The sequence below is a fragment of the Rattus norvegicus genome, chromosome 12 (assembly GCF_021556685.1).
Source record: "Rattus norvegicus strain SHRSP/BbbUtx chromosome 12, alternate assembly SHRSP_T2T, whole genome shotgun sequence".
Lineage (NCBI taxonomy): Eukaryota > Metazoa > Chordata > Mammalia > Rodentia > Muridae > Rattus > Rattus norvegicus.
In genome coordinates this window covers 44,295,076-44,308,141 of record NC_141545.1, presented here as the reverse complement: position 1 = coordinate 44,308,141, position 13,066 = coordinate 44,295,076, and positions in this window count along the sequence as shown.

The following is a 13,066-nucleotide window of genomic DNA, read 5'->3' as shown; positions in this document are numbered from 1 at the left end:
GAAAGGAGGTAGGGAAAAGTGTGGAGGGAGACTTCAGGGGGGTTGCAGGGGGCGCTGTGTGGGTAGAGAAGAGGTGTTCACTCCAGCCTCAAGGATCGCCTCGGGGAGCAAGGAATTATTGAAGGAAATTGTGCCGGAAAATATACCTCGGAGTAAGCGGATGATGGGAAAATCAGTTTGCAGTGTGGGCAAGGCAGACCCCAGAGGCAGAGAGGGGTTGAAAAAGTGAGATTTGAGTCAGACTTGGCAGGGACCATGCCAGGCCTCCAGGCCTCCGGAGTGGTGGTGCAGAGGTTTAAGCCCTGGAAATTTCGAGAGGAGCCTGGGAAGATGGTCTCAGGGCTTGTTTTATAAGAGCATGAGACTTCATATCCCCAGACCACCAGGTCTACATCCAGGTGTAGTTATGCTCACCCGAAATCGTGAGGTGACAGAGGCAGGGGATTCCATGGGGGCTTGCTGGTTGGTCAGACCAGTCTGCTTGGTGAGCTCCGGGTTCTGTGAGAGACTCTGTCTCAAAAACCAAACAAAAACCAAGAGGGAGGAATTCAAAAAGAAGAGATTTGAACCTTTAGCTTCTATATGCACGCGCACGCGCACGCGCACTAATTGCAGCAGAAACTGCAGAATTTCTGAAGGGACAGGGGAAGCCCAGTCAAGAAACACAGCAAAGGCTTGCTTATCTCCATAAACAAAGTCAGCCTGTTTCTGGAACCCTCCATTCTTTGGCTCCACCCACCTCGATCTTCCTTTTCAGTCCCTTTAAATTCTAAGAAGTCCCCTTGGGAGCAGGAGGGAAGAGGTGCTTCTGGAGCCGGAAGGGACAGCATGCGCAAACCTGGTGGGGGAGGGGCAGCCTCCAGCAAGACAAGCTTCCGAGCTGCCCAGAGTCTGAAAACAAAGAGGAGAGTCCTGTCCTAGGTAAAACAGAGAGAGCTTAGGGGAGATTAAAGAAAGTGAGGGCCGAAATTCCATCCAGAGACTCAGGAACCAAGGCGTGCTGAAGACCCTGTGAAGTTTCAAACTCCACCAATCCCGGGGCGAGGGAGCCGGTGAGGGATGGGGTGGGGTGGGGGTGTCTCTCATTCAAAGGCGATGTTAATGAACAGATCAATCTGGAAATAGGAGGTTTCTTCTCTTCTCAATGAGTCAGATTGCATTAAAGATTTTATACAAAAAAACAAAACAAAACAAAAACCGACAAGAGGTTTTGCTTGTAAGCGCTCTTTTGGGAACCTAAACGGTGTTTAATGGGGTGGGGGTGGGGGGCTGGAACTGCAGGCTGTCATGGTAGACTCGTTCAGGAGACTAAGACAGCTAAAACCTTCAAGGTCAACCTGGACAACTTCGTGAGACTTCACTGCAAAGCAAAACAAACAAAACTGTCTTCCAAGAGGGCTGAGGGTGTAGCTCCGTGGCAGGGGCCTTTCTTAGCACGGGAGAGGACCTGCCAAGCATTCGTGGGGCTCTAGGTTCAATCTCCAGGACGAGAATCCACAAGGCTGACATAAAGGAGTAGTATCTAGACAACATTTATAATATACTAACATGCATATTTAAAAAAGAAAGGCAACTCACTTATATTAATGTATCTCTCTCTCCCTCTCTCTCGGGGTGTGTGTGTGTGTGTGTGTGTGTGTGTGTGTGTGTGTGTGTGTGTGTGTGCGCGCGCATCAAACATTTTTGGAAAGATAAATAAAAACTATACCAACATTGCTGGCCGCCTCGGGAGACCAGGGGTCTGGGCAGCTGGGGTCAGGCTGGAGAAGTTTCCATGGTACCCTCCCTTCCACCTTGCTCCCCCATCCCCACCAATTGAAATAGAAGGTCACCCTTGGCTACACAGTGGGTATGAAGACAGCCTGGGTTACAAGAGATTTGGTCTTATAACAACAGTGACCACACAACAGTCAAGTGCAGGTGCTGACCAAGGGTCTACTCGGTACCAGCTGCACCGCTTGTAACTGAGGCTTATGAAGACTCTTACTCACAATACCTGATTGGCTGAATGGTTCCTCCAGCCATCACAAGGTAGAGCACAGGAGAGGAAGGCAGGAGGCTGCTGGAGCACAAGGGTCCACGGGGAAGATGGCAGCCAGGGGCTCAAGTCCACAGAGGAAGCTCGAGCATCTGAGTCTTTGATGTACTTGGATAGAGCGTGAGCTTGGCTTTGTTTACAGAGTGAGGACAATGATTGTGAAGGAGGAGGGAGAGAAGGGGAGGAGGGAGAGTTGGAGAGGAGGGAGGATTGGGGAAGGAAGAGAATAAAGAGGAGGAAAAGGAGAAAGGAAAAGGGAGAAAGACAAGGGGAGAGGAGAGGGCAGAAGGAAGGAAGAGAAGGGAGGGCAAGAGGGGAGGAGGGGAGAAAGAAAAGAGAGAACAGGAGGGAGGAGGAGGAGATGAAAAGAAGGGAAGACAGGAGGCAGTAGGGCAGGAAGAGAAGGGAGGACAGGAGGGGGAAAGAAGGGAGGACAGGAGGGAGGAGGGGATGATCAGGAGGTGGGACAAGGAGGGAAGAGTAGGCATTTCTGTGAGGGTTAAATGAGAATGTGTGCATAGTGTTCAGCACTGGCTAAGACTTACAGTTGTGAAATCAGCAGGGCAGTAATTAATACAAATAACAGGACCAGCAAGATGGCCGACGGGGAGGAGTACTTTCAGCACAAGGCTCCCTTACCTCAGCTTGATCCCTATAACCACCACAGGAAGAGAAAACTCCTGAAAGATGTCCTCTGACGTCCACGTGTGCACCCCAGCACACATACCTGAAATCACCCATGCACGGCAACATTCAGGTGACATGCACACACAGGCACACACACACACACACACACACACACACGCACACACACACACGCCACACACACGCATGCCACACACCAAATTGAGAGAAGAGTAACAGCCTTAGCTGGGAGAGTTATCTCAGCTCCCAAGAGAGGCAAGAGGGGAGTTTGCAGACAAAGCAATGCAGAACAGACCCTACGGGTGCATTGGAACCTTTGTTGGTTTTGGTGTAAAAAGTGAAGCTATGAATCCAGTAGGAAGGAAGGGGATTCAGACTGCACGAAGCAGGTCACACAGAGCCTGGGAGGACACAGTAATATTCTCCTGCCTTCCTGTTCCTCTGTCTTCACACCTGGGTGTCCGTGTGTCAAACCAAATCCATCCACACTTGGGCAAAATCTTTCAGGTAAACTCACCACTCTTCTGGCACGAGACACAGGGTGTCATTAAGGACTGTGTCTGTGCTACCCTCCTTTCCCTCTTGCCCTTAATAATGTCAGGTGAGGACCGGCAAGAGGGTTTAGCGTGTAAAGGCACTTGCTGCCAAGCCTCATGCTCTGAGTTCGATCCCCAAGTCTGCAAGGCAGAAAAAGGAGAGGAGAGAGCAGACTTCTGCAAGCTGCTCTCTTACCTCTCCATGAGCACCGTGGCATGCACCTCTCCCCAGCACACATGCTAAATAAATAAGTACAATACAAAATAACAATGGTAATAATGATAATAGTTAGGCAGCCAGGAAACTGAATAATCACAGTGTTTCTGCCTGGGATGGACTTGTGTGCTTATGAATCTGTGTGGATAGAGGTGGTGGTGTGAGTTCTGTTTGAGATCTGTTTTGTCTTCAGATATCCAGCTCTCTGGTTATGTCTTGATCCAGCCTGTGAGAGACACTGTCTCCAAAAACAAGATATACGGTGTCTGAGGAGTGACAAGGTTGGCCTCTGGTCTGTACTAACATACAGACACATGCATGCATGAGTGCACACATACACACACATCTATGTGCAACCCCCATACACACCTGCCACCCACATGCACCCACATGAATATACAAACATACTAATCAATGGAAAGTCAGGCACCTATAGAATAGAAGAAAATATTTACCTATCGTAGATCTCAGAAGGAGTTAAAATGCAAAGCATAGAAACTTCTAGATCTCGACGTTAGTAAAGAAAAACAAGTATCAGAAAACAATAAGTTGATTTAAAAATAGGCAAAGCAGTTTTCAAAGCAAGTTACCAGCCAGTAAAAGATACTACATGTTTTAGACAATCGCCTGTTTGTAATGTTAATACTGTCTACACACATCCACACACACACAACACACACACACACACACGCACACACACATGTAGATGCCAATGTCTATGTACTCATGCGTTCAATATACATTTCTCAAAGTCGGCTTGGACACCAAATGACTCTCAGAAAACAACATGTAGCAGAGTCAAGTGTGAGCATGTGGCTTGAATTCCCTACAAAATACTCCGGGGCTTAAAAAGGTACTCAAAAGGAGGAAAAATACGTTTTAGGTCTTGGTGAACCTAAATCATTTGAAAATAGTTTAAGATGTTCTCTGAATGGGAGGGGCAGCCCCGCTCCCGACATATGGCGATGTCAGAAAGGCTCTTCAGATGAGTTCAGGCTAATTTTAATGTCTTGCACATGTAGCAGAAGCATCTTCGGAGATTCTCTTAAGCCACTGTTGGAGGGGGCGCCTGGAGCTCGAGAAAATTTTTTGCATCTCATTTGCATAACAATGAACAGCCCAACCTTCTCCGCCCCGCCCCCTCTGGTTACATAAGTCAGAGGCTGGTCTGAGCTGTGTCATCTTTTGCTTGGATCCTGATCTGAACCCTGGAGTAGCTTTTCAGTTTGTGCTAGAAGGCTTTTGGGGACAGCTCCCCTTGCTACACCCTTCTTTTTGGAAGTTGGGTTCATTTGTGGGCTGGAACTGTCCATGGCTCTCCTTCCACATCCCAGGATGCTCTCTGTCAATAGCCTGGAGAAATCCTCAGAAACCTGGTCGTTAGGCGTAACTCCTAGCACTTGACGAAATCCCATGATCCTCTGGGTATCTTTCTAGAGCTGTACTGATCCATCCCATCCATCCAGAATGGAGAGGGGAAAGATTTTGGCTTGTGGGCTCAACAGCACCTGGCTGCTCCCCCTAAAGGATCCCAGAAGTATGTGGGGTGCTCTTTAATTGTGCCCAGTGACTGAAGAAGGCAGTGGTACTTCGTAGGCAGGAGTCCTGCTCCAAATCTTGAAGACTGTAGATGTAGGTTAAAAAAAAAAAAAAAAAAGAAGAAGACAGTAACAACAACAAAGCCACTAGTAATAGTAATTAAACCATAATCACCCCAACCTAGAAGCTAACCCGTTTCAGCTTTCAACCCAACTCTTTTTAATTTTTTTGTCTCTGTTCCTATGTGTTCTGGATATGCAGGTAGGATGCTCCTAGGGAAAACTGAATTTAAGTGTGTCTGGGACAAGACCAAAAAGTATGTCACTAGTGACAATGACATGAATGGGGCTGGACATACAAGCACTGTTATATAAAGCTGGGCTGCATCAGCTGGCATTAGTAGCTGCTGTGTTCATGGAATTTCATATAGAGGTAAAATTATGTTGATAAGATTATACGTCACCCTTTGCTGTTTCTCAACTATTCTGCTGGTATGCATGTGTGTGGATGTGGATGTGTGTACATGTGTGTTTGCATTGTGTACACATATGTGAATGTGTGTACATAAGTGTATTATACAGGTGTGTATGCATTGTGTGAATGTGGGTATGTGTGTGTTTATGTGTGTACGTGTGTGTATGTATGTGCATGTGTGTACACATGTGAATGTGTGTGTACATGAGTGTGTGCATGTGTACATGTGTGTATGTATTGTGTTAATGTGGGTATATGTGTGTTTGTGTGTGTACATGTATATGTGTGTGCATGTGTATATGCATGTGTGTGTATGTGTGTATGCATTGTGTGAATGTGGATATATGTACGTTTGTGTGTGTACATGTATATACATGTATGTATGTGTGCATATATGTGTTTCACTCCAGCATTTCACTGTAACAAAGAGGCTACAATACAGTCACTACAGACACGTGATATTTGAGCTTGTGTTGTTAAAAGACAGGTTATAGTCTTTTCTTTCTCCCTGGGGGAGTGTGGTGTTTTTATATAGGGTTTCATTCAGTAGCCCTTGCTGGACTGCGACTCTCTAATAGTTCAGCCGAGCCCAAACTACTTGGGATCTTCCTGCCACTGTCTGCCATGTGCTGGGACTGTAAATGTAGACCACCATAACTGGCCCTATTAACCCTTAAATATTCTCATATGGTGTGTGTGTGTGTGTGTGTGTGTGTGTGTGTGTGTGTGTGTGTGTGTTCCTGCTGAGCTCACAGGCTTATCCTACCATGCCTAGTTCATGAGGCTCTGGGGATCCAGTACTGGGTTCTGTGCTTCATACTAGGCAAGTGTTGTGTAAACTGGGTCTTATCCCGGGGACCTCCCCACCACAACTTCTCCCCTAGCACACAGCAACCTGAAGCAAAACCTTATCTGGCCTCTTCCCAGAAGAGATTCACCCCTGGGGAGCTCGTGTGGGTTCTAGGACAAGTGCCATGATACATGGTGAGCTAGCCTCAGCTTCAGTAAGAAAGGCAAGAGGGAGAGGTGGAGACTTCAGCCAAGGAGGACTGGCCTGCTCCCCAGCCTCTGCCAGTGACTGCCAGATAGGCACAGCTCTAGAAGAAGCTGACGATGCTCAAATTCACAGGACCCTTATGGGAGAACTAATCCGCTTAAACACAACAAAATACTTAAGACAATCCCAGCACGTAGTTTCTAAGGTTTGCCCGCTGGTTCCGAATTAAACACATCTGAATCGGCCACACTTCAAAGGCTGCTTGTTCCCTGCACGGAACTAGACAGAGAGAACACTTCAGATTTTGCAAGTCTCTGTTTGCGGCTACACATTCATTTCCACGCAGACGCCCTGGCCCCTCCCCCCACACACCATTCAGGAAAACAAGTGTGCTCTGTACTGACAAAACTTTACTTACAAAAATACATGTTAAAAGGAGACAAGATTAATTTGGCCCATATTCTTCTGGTCTTGTTGTCAGTGACGGGCCACATGCAAATGACCACTGAAATAAAGTAGTGGTGGGGCTGGACAGATGGCTCACTCAGTAAAGTGATTGCCTTTCGACGATGAGGACCCAAGTTCAATCCCAAGCACATACATTTAAAAGGCCAGGCATGGTGGTGGGTCTGAAATGCCTGCCCTGGGGAAGCAGAGAGAGGTGGATCCTTGAGTCTGGGTAGACAGACAGCATAGCTTATTTATTTGGTCAGGTCCATTGCTAATGAGAGGCTTGGCGCATGCACGCGCGCGCACACACACACACACACACACACACACACACATTTTTATTTTAAGTAATGAATTTTTGGACTTGCTTTGGAAAACAGTTAACACCACAGGTGGCTTTCTTCCTTGTGCCCACCCCAGAGCAGTTGTTTCTGTACTAAACCTGTCCTGTTCGGGTGAGCGTGTTTTCGAGATCTGTCGTCACACTGATGAGTTTGTGGTCATCATGACCCGTAGCGTACACTCACTGTCGGCTCATGGGGATGTGGGAAAGGCTGCTTGGGTTTCTGATACCCATCTCATTCCCATGTCTGGAACATCTGGATCCAGGCTCTGTGGCAGCCTCTCTGGGAAGTGGTAAGAAATTGTAAATGTGTCCAGTGCACTGTCTCTGGATTACTCAAAGCGGTGTTGGGAACGCAGGCCACGAGACTACCACTAACCTGGTATCCCTGTCTCTGTTTCCCAAGAGTTGTGTGCCTGGAATGAGTCAAACCACCACCCCTTCTCCCACTGTAACGTAAGAAAGAAAAAAAATGAGCACATTCAATTCAGAACCCAGAGAGTTGCTTCACTTCAACCTCACAACTGACCTAAATGAGAATTCTAGAAAAGATTTATGCAACGAGAAAGGGCAAATGGGAGCTTTCCCTACCCACTTGAAACCACTTTTCTTCGTTTTCTTTTTTAATTTTTAATTTTATTTTATGTGTTTGGGCATTTTGCCTGCACCTAAGTATATGCGCCGTGTGTGTGTGTGTGTGTGTGTGTGTGTGTGTGTGTGTGTGTGTGTGTGCGCGCGCGCGGAGTGCCCACAGAAGCCAGAAGAGGGCGTGAGATCTCCGGTAGCTGGAGTGAACAGGCATTTGTGGGTGCTGGGAACTGAACTGGGGTCTCCTGCAAGAGCAGCAAACTCTCTTTCCAAACACTCAACTGATTGAGTTGGTGAAAATCTGAACATTGACACAGCCATTATTTGGATTGAAAGACGTCAACGCCACTCCCCCAAGCCCCAGTCCCTGCTCAACCGGAAGCGAAGGGAGATCGATGGGAAGAAGTCCGGAAATACTCATGTTGCTCTGAGTAGGAAGCATGTTCGAGCCTCCTGAGACTGGGAGTTCTTACCATTCATCTCTCCCTCCAGACGCTCAGCAAGCGTCAGCACCACTCCATTTTTAGTGCCGGCTCCCGTCTTATCTCTTTTGGTGGAGAAGTGTCTGTCATGGCTACCTGCGGTGTGACACTCCGCTTTGTCTCAGCTTGAGACAGGCATCTGCCCAGTGGTTACACACAGAGATGTGGTCGCCTGCACTGGGACTATGGAGAGGGGAAAGTAACCAGAGAAGAGGCAGAGTGGTAAGGAAGGACCCACAGCAATAATCTGTGGCACATAGTAGGTACTCAAGGAACAACAGAACCCCTTTTACTCTTCCTCCTTTCCTTTTCCAGCTTCTATAGTCTTCCTGCTTTCCTTCCTTCCTTCCTTCCTCCTCCTGCTCCCGCTCTTGCTCCCTATTCCCTCTCCCCCTCCTCCTCTTCCCTGTTCTCCACCTTTCTTTGCAGTAGTGTTTCTATCCTTAAACATTAGCATCATTGATGTCCTAGCGTTTGCATCAGAATCAGCATCCTTCCCCATTCAGTTTCCTCCTAGCTTTTCAATGCAAAGAAAAGAGAAAAGGTAAAAGGAATTCGCTCTTTTGGGAAAGAGCTTCATTCATTTTCTTTTTATTTTTGGAATGAAGCTGTGAACACAGACCCACCGGCTTCACAGAGCAGGTAAACAGTGACTACTCTCTGTGACTCTCAAAGCACTGTGGCAATGTCAACATTGTCCATGACACCCATTCGGTCTGTTTTTCTGGTGCCCATGTCCCTGCTAAGATTTCTGTGGCTGCGACGAGACATTATGACCAAGTAGCACATTGGGGAGGAAAGGGTTTATTTGGCTTACACTTCCTCATTATAGTCCATCGTTGAAAGAAGTCAGGACATGAACTGAAACCTAGAGGCAGGAGCTGGCCAAGAAGCCATGGAGGAGTGCTGCTTACTGCTTACTGCTTACTGCTTACTGCTTACTGCTTACTGCTTACTGCTTACTGCTTACTGCTTACTGCTTACTGCTTACTGCTTACTGCTTACTGCTTACTGCTTACTGCTTACTGCTTACTGCTTACTGCTTACTGCTTACTGCTTACTGCTTACTGCTTACTGCTTACTGCTTACTGCTTACTGCTTACTGCTTACTGGCTTGTTCCCCCTAATTTCTTATAGAGCCCAGAGCAACCCGCCCAAGGATGACACCACCCAGAATGGGCGGGGCCCTCCGCCATCAATCAATAATCTGTTTTACAGCCCGATCTTACAGATGGCATTTTCTGAATTGAGGGTTCCTCCTTTGAGTTGACTCTAGCTTGTGTCAAGTTGACATAACATTAGCCAGGACAAACCATACGCTGGAGCGCCATCCACAAGCTGCGTGTTTTCTCAAAAGACACAACACAGACCTCCTTTTCTCCAACAAGAGACCCTTCCCCCAGTAGATTTAATTAGGCCTTGGCTCAGTGGACCCCAGAGAGTGCCCTCAAAGGTGCTGATCTTGTTCCGATGGTGTGGCTTAGTCTGTCAAATCCAAACAGAGATGCATTCTCTCATTATACTTGGTGTGAATGCTCAGCCACCAAGGCAGAGCACCGTGGGAGAGGGGAAGGAGGCTAGCCTCAGAATAGTCACCATGTGACTCCTGGAATCCAGATGCTTCTATTTCCATGGCCCTTCCCGGCCTTGCTGCAGATCCTGGGTGCTGAGTGCTTGGCCAAGCCAGCCACTCCCCTGTCCACAGCCAAAAGAGTGGAGAAGCACCTTCTTCCTATTCATGTCTGAGGCTCAGCCAAGACTCCTATAGCTGAGATGGGCCACTTCCTCCGAGAAAACAGGACCTAAACAATGGTGCTTTTGTGCAGCTAAGGGAGCTGAGTGCTGCCCAATCTAGACCTGACTGGCTAGAGCTTGAGAGATGAGCGAGGTGCTTGAGGGCTGAAGGATGCCAAGAGCCACAGGACTGGGTTCAAGTGATGACCTTGGGGTTGCTCTGGGCTGCTCAGCTGTGCCTTTATCCCTGGGGGACGTGCTCAGAGCCCCCTTCTCCAGCGTGACGTCACATCAGACTCAGGATGTGTCAAAGCCTCTGGTGAGATGCATGGGCGGGCGTCACATTCTACTCCAAAGCTGTCATTTCCAGGCGTGAACTGGAGCTTGTTGGCAGGGCTTCCCAGCCAGCTTTCAGGGTTTTTTTTCCTAACACACCATGCTGCCCAGAACTTGGAGTTACTCAGACCGAGTGTGTACACCCAAATTTTTGCTTACTCCAAAATGTGACTAGAAAACAGGGGCCTGAGGACATAACTCAGGGATAGAATGCTTTCCTGCCACCTTCAAGACCCTGGGTTCAGTTTCCAGCATTGGGAGAGGGGAAGGTGGGGAAGGGAGGGAGAGAGGAGTGGGGAGGGGGAGAGAGGGAGAGAGGGAGAGAGATAAGGAGGCAATGAGGAAGACAGTAAGAGAGGGAAAGTAAGAGAGAAATGGGAAGAATGAAAGGGGAGGGAGGTAGGGAGAAAGAAGGGGAGGGACAGAGGAAGAGAGGGTAGGGGGAAGGGAGAGGGGAGGAAGGGAAGGGAGAGAGGGAGGGGGAGAAAAGGAGAGGGAGGAGAGAAGGAGGAAGAAATATTTGAAAACCAATCAATTTAATAGTCAAATTTAACAGTAATACAACCATCACTCAGGTCAAAAAAAAAATGGCTGGTATCCTGAAACCCTTCACATCACACACACACACACACACACACACACACACACACACACACACACACACACACACACACACACCCTGCAAAGGCTTAGGGCAATTATTATCCCCTGATCTACTTCCCACTGTATTCTTCCATGTGTACTTTATTTCCTCTCTCTCTCTCTCTCTCTCTCTCTCTCTCTCTCTCTCTCTCTCACACACACACACACACACACACACACACACACACACACACACACACGCAGGTAATTTTGTGAACCAATAGGGTGGCAGCTTCTGCCTCTAGGAATCTGACACCGCTGGTTACCCCAACTCATGAATGGTCTTGGGTCCCTGCTCATGAGGAAGGGCATGTGGAGAAAGGCATCTCAGCCCAATGACTTTCCGCTTGTCGTAGCTGTTCCATTGAAAGCACTGACTAGGACAACTTTCCTGTCTCCCATGGACAGCCCAGCCCTGGGCAGAGCCGCATTGTTGAGCTCAAGCTGTAGCACCCTCAGAGAAAACTCCTGTCCTTTTAAGACCTTCGATGTCTGGGCAGCTTGTAGTCCACCAGTGATCGGCTCAGACAAAACCTGGGCTGTGCTATCCTCTTCCTTCAGACTGTACACGGCAGCCATTGGGCCTTCACGTGAGAGGTCCTCAGCTCTTTGCATGTTTTACAAAATGCTTCTGCCTCCTCCTCCCATCCTTCCTTTCTGTTTTCCACCATGCTCCTGTGTGAGTCTGTGAAGAAAATCCTGGGCCTAGGGAAGTAGACAGAGAAGAGGGGACAGAGGAGCTGTGACTGGGCACCTTTGGCAGAGGGGTGTTTGTTATCTGTGGCCTTACAAGAACAGTTCATGGAGGTGAGGAAATGCTAGCTGGATCTCTGGGCTCCATGACAATCACAATCAGTGTGTGTCCAGGCTGCAGGGAACAAAAATACCATCAGACTTTCTAGACCTGGGGAGACTGAGACACGAGGATCCCTGGGCTTCACTGGCCAACCAGGTTAAGCCTAATTGGTGTACCCAGGCCATTGGAGACACCTTCTGAGGGTGAAGCTTGAGGTCGGCCTCTGGATTCCACACAAACATATATACATATGCATCTTCCTCCCACACATGTCTTCGTACATACAAACCTAATATTCCTGTGCATGTGCACAATGTGCGCACACACACACACACACACACACACACACACACACACACACACACCAGCAGCAGCAGCAGTAGCAGCAGCAAATAAAACAATAGACTAGGGAAATGATTTGATCTAGGAAGCCAGAAAGATCCAGAGAGCACACACAGCACATGGTACCCTGATGAAGTCGTGGTCTGTCTGCCCCTGCACTGCTCACCCTGCCTAGGGCCTGCAGCAAAGGCAGTTGGTGTTGAGCAATTCACAAGGAAGGATTCCACGGTATCTGTGGCTCACTCTGACTTTGACCAGCTGGAGACAGAGGCCCAAGGAAGGGGAGTTTGGGAACCTTAACCGAGAGGACGTCAGTAGCAAACCGCTGGTTTGAGCAAGCGGACAGCTCAGCTCTCCGTAGACGTTATGCCTTCGTGAGGTAAACATTGGTTAAAGACCTATCCCAGAAAGAGCTGCAGGGGAGGGCGGGATGTTACTTTCAGACCCAATAGGAAGGAATAAGGAGCCACGAAGGGATAGCTGCTGACTGGTGTTTGTACTAGATTCTATTTAATATCCTTCTGAAATGCCCTCCCTTCCCAACTTCCCTCCATCCTGAGGTGTAACTATCAAGGCTCATGAAATAAGGCTGGATGGGGACACTCTTTCACTGGCAGCATTTTAGAGCAGAGACTGGACCCCAGGCCACCTGCTGATGGCCCCGATTTGAGCCAAAACACGTTCTCTCTGGCCTTAATGAATGGGTCAGGAAGGGCCATAAAGAGGGGTGGCCTGTTCTCCATGCCGGGGTTGATGGTCCAATGAGAATAATTGGCTCCTGGGGCAGGGGAGGCCATGGGTGAGAAGAAGACTGTACTGAGGAGAGAGACCATGAAGGAACGCCTTCAGAGAGGCCAGACCAAAGTACCAACAGCACAGAGGTTCCCATGGAACCCAAGGTGTGGTA